This window comes from Anastrepha ludens, chromosome 4 (assembly GCF_028408465.1).
Source record: "Anastrepha ludens isolate Willacy chromosome 4, idAnaLude1.1, whole genome shotgun sequence".
Taxonomy (NCBI): Eukaryota; Metazoa; Arthropoda; class Insecta; order Diptera; family Tephritidae; genus Anastrepha; species Anastrepha ludens.
Genome location: NC_071500.1, coordinates 14,927,401 through 14,937,458, shown reverse-complemented (window position 1 = coordinate 14,937,458; position 10,058 = coordinate 14,927,401).

The window sequence follows — 10,058 nt, the reverse complement described above, 5'->3', positions numbered from 1 at the left end:
AACGTTTTCAATTTTAAGAAGAGTTAAGAGAGTGGCATTTAATATTCTTGCATAAACTTAAAAGGAGCAAAAAATTAAATTTACACTTTCAAAATATCAAATTTTATAACAACCAGCTAATTTTCATTAGCACTAAAATCTTCTCTGAGTGGCCTTTTTTAACCTTCTTTTGTAGTAATAATACAGTTTTTTTTAACTTAAAGTTTCGGTAGCTTTAAATTTAAAAAAAGAAACAAGCACGCAACTTCAAAATTTTCGCATTTTGGGTATAAAAAAGCACTAAATTTATTGCGAAGAGCAAATGGTTGGCAATACTGTACAACCCGGAAAAACGTGACGTCACGCACTCTCTGATGGGTGCAATCTTCTTCCTATCATTCTTGGAAAACATATTTTATCCTAACAAATTAAAAAAGAAAGAAAAATGTATCTTAAAGAGAACCGAAGCTGTTTAACTAAAAAAAAAATTTACACTAAAATTTGAAAATTCAATAAATCTTAAAATTATAAATTTTTTTCTATATTTTTACAACTTTTTTCCTTTTATACTCTAACCTACAAATAAACCAGTTTTGAGAAGAATTGACGATAATGTCCAAATCGCTTACTGTAGAAAAATAAATCCATGGTAGTATGCAGCTCAAAAAAAAAAAAAAAAAAAAAGTTGCCATGGAGGAAATGTTATACGACACCACCGTAAAACTATGAATTAGTTAAGTTTCACATTCAATTTCCAGAAGTACACTTGAACGCAATGAATTGATTTCCTACGAGTACTTCACTTGAAACTCAAAGACATTGGCAATGGGAAATGGTGTAACAAATAATTGCATTTGCGTATATTTTTTCATGATTATACTTGTCAATATCTGTAGGTACGTGTATGTGTATGTTAGGTTATTTTTTATACTCCCATAACACATTTTTCTAAACCATCTGCTTAAAGTGTATAAGCGAAAAAATATGAAATGTGGTTAGCAAAAATGGGGTGCCACTTAAGAGACATGTGGCTAAGTACAGTGAGTAACTTTAATATTCGATTTTTGTTGATGTAACCCTTAATTTAAATTTTTCACATTTAAATGAAGAAAATGCTTTTTTCATGCATAGGGTAATTAGGTCACGCTATTTACAATTAAAATATGTACCATAAATTTTTAAACGAGCGTAAATTTTAGTAAGAAATAAGTGGAAGAAAGTCAATTTTCCACACAGCATTAATATTCGGTTTTTCATATTGCAGTAAAACTTAACACAAGGGTTGCGCAGTTGTAAATAAAAAAATGTTATTTCTATTTCCAAGACTCTATGTAATAAGTAACTTTATTGGCCATGGTTAATTTCTTTTGGATGTTCAAACAGCGTGAAATTCATAATAGTACAGCATGGCAGGCAAAACTAAAAATTCGCCAATGGAAATTCAAGAGGTTATTATAAAGCATTATATGGCGCGCAAAACCTACAAGGAAATAGCGGAAATATAAACGAACGCACTAGGAAGCTGCGGTTGAATTTTGCTAAAGGGCACATAAAATACGAGGAAACTTGGTGGAATGATGCAGTTTTTCCCAAATTTAACTTGTTCGGTAGTGGTTTGGTGGAAGCCCAATGAGAAGCTGAAAATACAGCAGCTGAAACCGACGGTAAAATATGGCGTTGGATATGTGAAAGTTGGGGATGTATTTCATTCAAAGGAATCGGCAATTCATTTTTTATAGAAATGATAATGAATAAGGAAATATATTCGAATATATTAAAGCAGAATTTGAAACAGTCAGCAGAGAAAATTGGCAATTTACTTACTACCATGACCTACAACCTTAAACAATCATCAATATTGTTAAACATGAAACGACGGGATGCCTGGAGACTAACGGCAGTCATAACTGGCTTTTGGTCTGTCGGAGAACAGGCAGCCAAAATGGGCATCCCTCACAACACATACTGTCACAGTTGCAAACAACCGGAGAAAAAGGAAACAATCTTCCATTTCCTCTGTGAATGCCCTGCCCTATGGAAGGACAGAATGTTAACCCTGGGCAAACCGCTGTTCGAGGAGCTCGAGGACATCTGGCTTAGATGTCAACAACCTAATAAGGTTCCTGAACCGCACAGACTGGGTATAGTCATGCCGTAAATAACAAGTTGGTAAAGAGGATGTGGCAACAAAATGGTGCGGAAGCGCTAGTTGGATTCAGGATGAATCACCACTCTAACCAACCAACCAACCAACCATGACGTTCCCACGACAGTCGGTTCTACGTGACCAGAACGATCCAGATTTATATCCGGCCAAGGACTATCACTTCAGCAGCATTCCTAGTGTATGTATGGGGATTGTTTATGCTACAACAACAACAGCAACCTACTTAGTTTTCCACTGTACCAAGATAATGACTCTAAGGTTCCAAACTATGCTGCGCCTGTCTGGTCGCCTGGAACCAGTGATTCGCAGTGGACGAAGCTACAGACTTGTCAAAACCCTGCCATTACAATATCTCCATGACGAGGCCTATATGCTCCCTGTGAAGGAGCTTAATAAACTGCTCAGCAAATAGTTCTTGTTAGAGTGTTACCGCAGGTCCCACCCGTGCAGACACCTGCTTGAGTCTGAGTCACCTCCCAGGCATGTCAGGAGGCACCTCATTAACTACGCGGACGAGATCCAAGACAAAACGTCCGACACTTACTGGATCAGACAGTGTACAGACAAACAATTAACGACAATCATCGGGAGACACTTCTACCACCGATAGGGCAAATTTACTGTTACAACAACAACAACAACAACTATGACCCTAAGCATAAAGCCCATATTGTATGAGAACAGCTACTCTATAATTGTCCAAAAATGATTGCTATTCCACCCCAATCAGCCGATCTAAGCCCCATAGAAAACTTGGGGGGCGAGTTGCGGCGGCGTATGCGACAGAGGCAAGTTTCTTTCCCCAGAGAACTAAAATGAAGATTACAGGTAGAATGGGCGAAATCGGGCCAGATTATACGCAAGAAATAATTACAAACAATGAATTTAGTACTAAATATTATTTTTGTTAATTTTAAGCATTTTTGTATAATTATTTTGTAACCGTATTGAAAAATCGAATATTAATGTTGTATGAATTGTTGACTATTCTGTGTTTTCTTGTCCGTTTTTATGGCAATTATTTTTTTTTAACCATTGCCAATATCCATATGCCAAACTCCTATCTATGTAACGAAAAAATGATTTCTTGTCAACATTAATTTAAGAATAATTGAATAAATAACCGAATATTAAAGTTATTCACTGTACTTGTCCGAGTATACATAAAGATCTAGAAATAAATATATGCCAACTAAAATTGGCATACATACTTTGTGCTGCAAAGCGTATCCATTTACTTGTGCGTTACACTAAATTTTAAAACGCGCACAAGCGGAAAATTTATGAATTTGTCACGCAATATTTTTTTCACTGTAATTTAGTAAAAAAATCTGTTCTGCTGATTTTACGCTGCAACAAGTAGACTGTACAAGTGAAAAGAAGTCTCGAGTCTAAATGATTGTATCGATTAATTAGCACTACCGCCATATTTTCCATTGTTTTAATAATTTCCTGCGAAATATTGGATCGAATTGCAATTTTGATAAGAAAGAAATTGAAAAAAAAGTGTAATTTCTTGCCAATAAGGGAAATAAATTTCAAAATGGGTGACTCTTGAATATTCAAACCTAATTTGAGGTCACACTCTCCAAATTACATTTCTTCCTACACCCTTGTAAGGCGATACGTTTTCTCGTTCCCACAATAGTGGGTTGTACCAAACCAGAACGTCCCGGATATATATCCGGCCAAGGACTGTCACTTCATCAATATTCCTCGAATAAGTATGGGGAATGTTTATGCTGCTACAACAGCAAGAATAACAATACGCTTTGACCCTTTATGTCAGCACATTTACTACTTTTAATCAAGAATTTAACCCCTTAAGCTCCATTTTTATATGTATTTGTTCGGTCTAATGCATTTTTAATAAAATTTATAAGCAAAAAGGTGCCAATTAGTTTGTCATGGTCTCAAGGTATCTTTGAATATTTTTGAAAAAAACATTATATTTTTTTTTTCAAACTTGTTTTTATAGATTTTCGAGCACAAATAAAATTTAAGGAAATAAACTAAAAAAAAAGTTAGTATGTTTTTTATTATGTTTTGTTTAAAGCGCTTTCGATTAGCCAATTCTCTATGTGTGGGCTCTGCTCGCTTGAAGAAAAACTTTAATGTGAAAGCAACAACAAAATTATCGAATAAGAATCAGCGCTAGCAAGCATGGTTATAGGTAGAGCTGTGATAGTCATGCAATTGCATGTTGCATGTTTCATCCATAAGAGCATATTTCGATTTAAAATGCATGTTTGCCTATTTTTTGAGTAATTTTAAGAAATTTAAATCATTCAGGAAAACAATTCGCAGCTAAACTTTCGTTTAAAGAACAGATCTATAACATTTTATGCGCCCATCTGTTTCAAAATTTTTTTATTTGCTTTCTCCAATGAGGCGACAAATTTGTTTATAAAAATGAGACTCGAAAGTTTCCACGAAATGAGTTTGGCGCAATTATTGGTTACTATGATTTGTGAAGAGAACACAACGACAAGTGCTATGTGTCACTTGTGTTAGTATGAAATGCATAGTAAACGCAGTAAGTTACATTATATTCTTCTCAGTTATTGCATGCTATTTGAAGTAATCGGTTGATTGAAAATTGGGTTAACCCATTACAGCATAACGTCCGATATATCGGACATGAGTTAAATTAAATTTGTATCAAGCAAATGTGATGTGGAGGTGGCTTAAAGGTTATAATCGAAAGAAAACTATTTCTTCAACAATGGCAACCCTTCATTTGCCGACCCATCGCAAAGAGTTCTCGTTATTTTAAATTTTTCAGTATGGCGGATTGCAAGCAGACTTTTTCGCGTAAAGGGTAAACTATTTTTTTATATTTTTTTGGTATATTTTTAGCAAACAATTTTAGTGACAAGTGTTTATTAGTGCATCAGTGTGTTAGTAAACAAAACATAAACAATTGTGAAGTTTGCTTCATTATCAAACATTTACTGTAGTATTTAGTAGTGGCGTCCGATATATCGAACCTTATGCATAGCAGGCTCTAAGTGGTTTGGTTTTTGCGTTTTCCAGATTGACTGTAGATGAAATTTTGAGCCTTTTGGAGAGCGATGATGGAAATATTAACAATGAAAATGTTATTTATGTAGAGCCACCAATCGAACTTGAAGGCCAAGCCACAGATGAGGACAGTGATAAATCGGATGAAGAACACGAACCATTTGAACCATTTAGGACGTAAGTTATTGCGAACTAAGTGCAAACTCCGTCGTTGTCACACAAATAGGGGATCTAATCAAGATCAGATAACAATGTAGTTACGGTCGCAACCAATTTCGAAAACATGATAATGACACCTGCCACGCGGTGGTCACACGTGAATAAAGCAAAAATTGCACTCCCCCAACCGTCTTTAATTTCTAACTATAATAAGTATATGGGTGGAGTTGATAAATGCGATCAGGCGATTGCAAATTTGCGGACAAGGATGCGGATAAGGAAATGGTGGTGGCCAATTTTTGCCTATTTCGTTGATGTTTCAATTGTAAATGGATGGTTACTTGCGAAAAAAGTTGGCTGTAATAAGGACACTGAGTCCTTGTTTGCATTTAGGAGGCATGTGGCTTGAACTCTGCACACACGGAACACCCCCACATCAAGGACGAAAACCAGCTTCACCATTGTCCACTACACGGTTTGATTGCCTCAACCATTGGATTGTTCCAATACATTCCGAACGCCGTTGTGCAAATAAGTGTGGTGGGAAATCAAATTACAAATGCCAAAAATGTGAAGTAGGCCTCCATCCTAAGTGTTTCATGGAGTATCATGTAGAGCCCAATACCTAAATATATTTTATATATAATTAATTTACTTGTATTTCTTCATTTTCAGTAATATTTTAAATAAATTTTGCTAGAAGCATTCGGTTTTTTTTATTTCTCATGAGATAGCTTGAGGTGCCGGTATGCATAACGTTCGATAAATCGGACGGCTTGTTTTCAACAAACTACAGACAAATGTGTAACTTTTCTTTAACCACTCGATTTATGTGATCTCCATAACCTGAAATTTTCACAGAAATTCATTATAAGTATAAGGACAAACTTTATGCAGTAATGGGTTAAGATGCCAAAAGATAGAAAAGAAACGCCGGGTGAATTTATTGTGCGCATGAAAAACCAATTTCCCAATGTTTTTCGGTCGCAAAAATCAGTTTTATTTTGTTCACATTGCAATTGTTTTTTTTCTGCGAAAAAAATATTTCAAGTCAAACACCACATTGATTCACTGAAACACAAGGATGCTGAAGAAAGAATCAGAATTCTGAACGTGAAATGATCCTATTGTTAATATCAAATTATCAACAGAAACATGGGCCAACTCTTTCGGAATTCAATATGGATTTATGTAAAACTTTAATCGAAGCCAACATTCCATTAAATAAAGTGAATCATCCGAGTGTAGTACAATTCATAGAAAAATACACTTCACAATCAGTTCCAGATCAAAGTACACTTCGTCGTAATTATGTGCCACATTTGTATGAAAAATCGATTGAAAAATTGCGTTTAAAAGCTGATAGAAAACATATTTGGGTTACTCTGGATGAAACAACGGATATTGAAAAAAGATCAGTTGCGAATTTTGTTTTTGGCATATTGGATGATGAAAATGAGCGCGAGAAATCTTATTTGTTGAACGTTAAAGAATTAGACAAATGCAACGTCAACACGATCGTAACATTTTTTACTGAATCATTGTTACTTTTATGGCCTAAAGGTAAGTCTTTACCTAAACACTCGAAAAACGACTCAATTTTGAATTTTTTCTTTACGTTTCTTTTGTATTGAAGGAATTCAATATGAAAATGTTATGCTCGTTACTACCGATGCTGCTGCATATATGATTTCGGCAATGAAGTCTCTTCAAAAATGCTGCACGTTACATGTTTTGCCCATGGATTGCATCGATTGGTAGAATTTATTCGATCAGAGTTCCATGAATTAAATTTGTTGATATCAAATGTAAAGGCTACCTTCGTCAAAGTACGTATTGCTATTTTTATCTATAGTTCAAATTCTTATATTGAAAAAACCATTAAATTCCTTCACAGTCAGCAGCTCGACGACAGCTGTTTAAGCAAGCAAATCCGAACATTCCACTGCCACCCGAACCAATTGTCTCTAGATGGGGAACTTGACTACAAGCATGCGATTACTATGATTGATTATTTGAATGATGCAGATTCGGAATGTTTTCGAGTTGCAAAAAAAGCGTTTAGAGCGTCGAATATTCGACAAGATTTGGCATTCATAAAAGCTAACTTCATGTTCATCGCAGACAAGATCAAAATATTAGAATCGAAAGGATTTGAATTGAAAAAGTGTATAGAGCTGTATGAAGATGTTCATTCTATCTTAGGCACAATGAGCGACGACCGTTTTTTTAAGAAGTTTGAAGAAGTCTTATCTCAGAATGTTGAATATAGTTCTTTGCTTGAAATTAATGATATTTTGAATGGAGATTCACGAGCTAGCGCTTCAAATGAATATATAACAGCATTGACACCATGTGAAATAACATTTTTTAAATTTGCTGTTGCTACATCGGTGGATGTAGAACGTTCCTTCTCAACCTACAAGTCAACTGTAACTGAAAAACGGCGGTGTTTCTCGTTCGATAGTCTGAAACAACATCTTGTTTTGATTTGCAACAATGAATGACTATAAGTATCTGGCTAACTGAAATAAAAATGTTTACTAGCCCAGGAGAAAAAACTACCCTTTTTGCATTTTCGGTATTTTTTGAGCGATTTTCGAATGTTATTTTGGGCTTTTTTTGCATGTTTTCAAACATATTTTCGTGCATATTTTGTCTATTCCAGAGTTGTTCATTCATTTTTGCATGCATATTTTGGGCTTTTATTTTGCATGACAATCACAGCTCAAGTTATAGGCCTCTTTTATTCGCCACCTCTCTACTCGCTATCTCCCTACTCGACTAGCTTAACTCACTATGTCACAAAAACAAGTAATTTCAGGCAGCTTTATTCCAGCGCTGTCAACATACCTTGACTTAATACCATTTATACCAGTTGCTTCATCTATGTATTTACCACTTGATAACACTTGGCGAATGAAGACGTTTTATATCTCATAAAACTGGTATAACTAACTATTTTCAATGCTGTTAAATCTCTCTTCAGATATTAAGCAAGTTTCATTAGACCGCCTACTTGTAAAGCAAATTTTGTTGCTTCATCTTTGCGAATTTTGTTTTGGTGTTGCCCGTGGTTTTCATATACTTTGCAATTGTCACTTTTTGGTCTGCCGTCAGCAACAATATTAAGAAGCACAGAATATCCTCAACCAGCCTGTAGTTAACGGGAATATTGGAACTTCCCTGCAGCCAAATGGAAAGGATAATCTTTGCCGGGAGCAAACGTCGGGCTCACTACCTCCTCTCGTCGCTATAGGTCATTCGTCGCTATAGGTTCGCGTTGTTTTACCAAGTTTTTGTTAATGTAATTTGACAGTTTTAAGTCAAACCATTAACTCTTGTTTTCTCGTTGAATTTAACCACAACAAAATTGTTGCCTTTTAGTTTGCGATAGTCGATATGCTAGCCAAACAGCTGATTTCGACTTATCGATGTTTGTCATGAAACGGGTTACCGAATACCAAAATCGTTAAAATTTTGGTTAGGGAAAGATAACAATGCGAATATCGTTAAAATATGCTAGTCAATCGCACTACAAGTTTCAAAAAATTTATGTGCAAAAATATTTACTGATTGTTTTAAGAAATGCTAAATAAAGCATGAATATTTTCGCACGCCATTTGTTGTTCTCCATTAAGTTAAAATAATTAAGAAGTATACAAAAATGTAATAGTTAAAACTTTTTGAAATAGAAATCAGCAATTAAAAGGGGATAAATTTTGTAAGGCTATTAAAAAGCCATGAAATGGTTGGCCATAAAATGAAGATCATCAAAATATGAATTGAAAAAGTGTAAAAAACACAGACCAAAATGGAAAAAGGTAGAATCAACAATTTACAACAACTTGTGCAACTTGTGCAACTGCATAGCCATCTATGAGAGATATTTCAGATTTTAATAGCAACAATGGCAGTTATCTAATGAAAACCACCAACACAATACATACATACGAGTACATACCTAGAAAATGCATTTGTGGGTGGGATCTGTCGGGGCGTATACGTATTCAAATAACTCAAGCATGAATGCAGTCTTAGGTTTAGTTGCAACAATTCAAGTTGTGTTGCTTGCGACTGCTATTTATAAATGATAAGCAAGTTGTGCATATTTTTCCCTCCTTTTGGCTGCAACTTAGAGCTTGTATACCTATGTATGCATGTATTTGGTATGTATGTACTTATATGTAAGCGAGCGGCTGTTGCCAACCGTGCAATATGGCAGCGTTCAAGCGATTTGTTTGTTGGTGGCGACTTGCACGGATTGTGGCAGGCGAAGATGTACCGGCAAATGCCAGTTGCAAGCGCATTTTCTGCTCTTTGCAAATCGAAATTCAACCACATTTCAAAAGGCGGTTTTGCCAAACAAAGGAGAAGTTTCAAGATTGTTGCATGACGTATGGCAACGTATTTTGCAAGTAGTTGCGACAAAAAGCCAAATACAATAAATAAGTGGATGGCGGTTTTTATCGGCTGGGAAATTTGCAAAAATATGGTTTTTGGTTTGTTTGATTTTCTTTTTTATTTACTTTTTGTGGTAAGCAATTAACTCCATAATTACATAATTGCAACACGAAGGGGGGACAAGTTAAAAAAATATATGTGTGGCCTTAGCCATAGCAGTGAGTAGATCCATACCTTTGCACAAACACACGTACATACATGTACGAATATCTCACACAGGCGCACAAATCTTTATGGTCTCTATAGCGTTTACTGTTGGCCACTT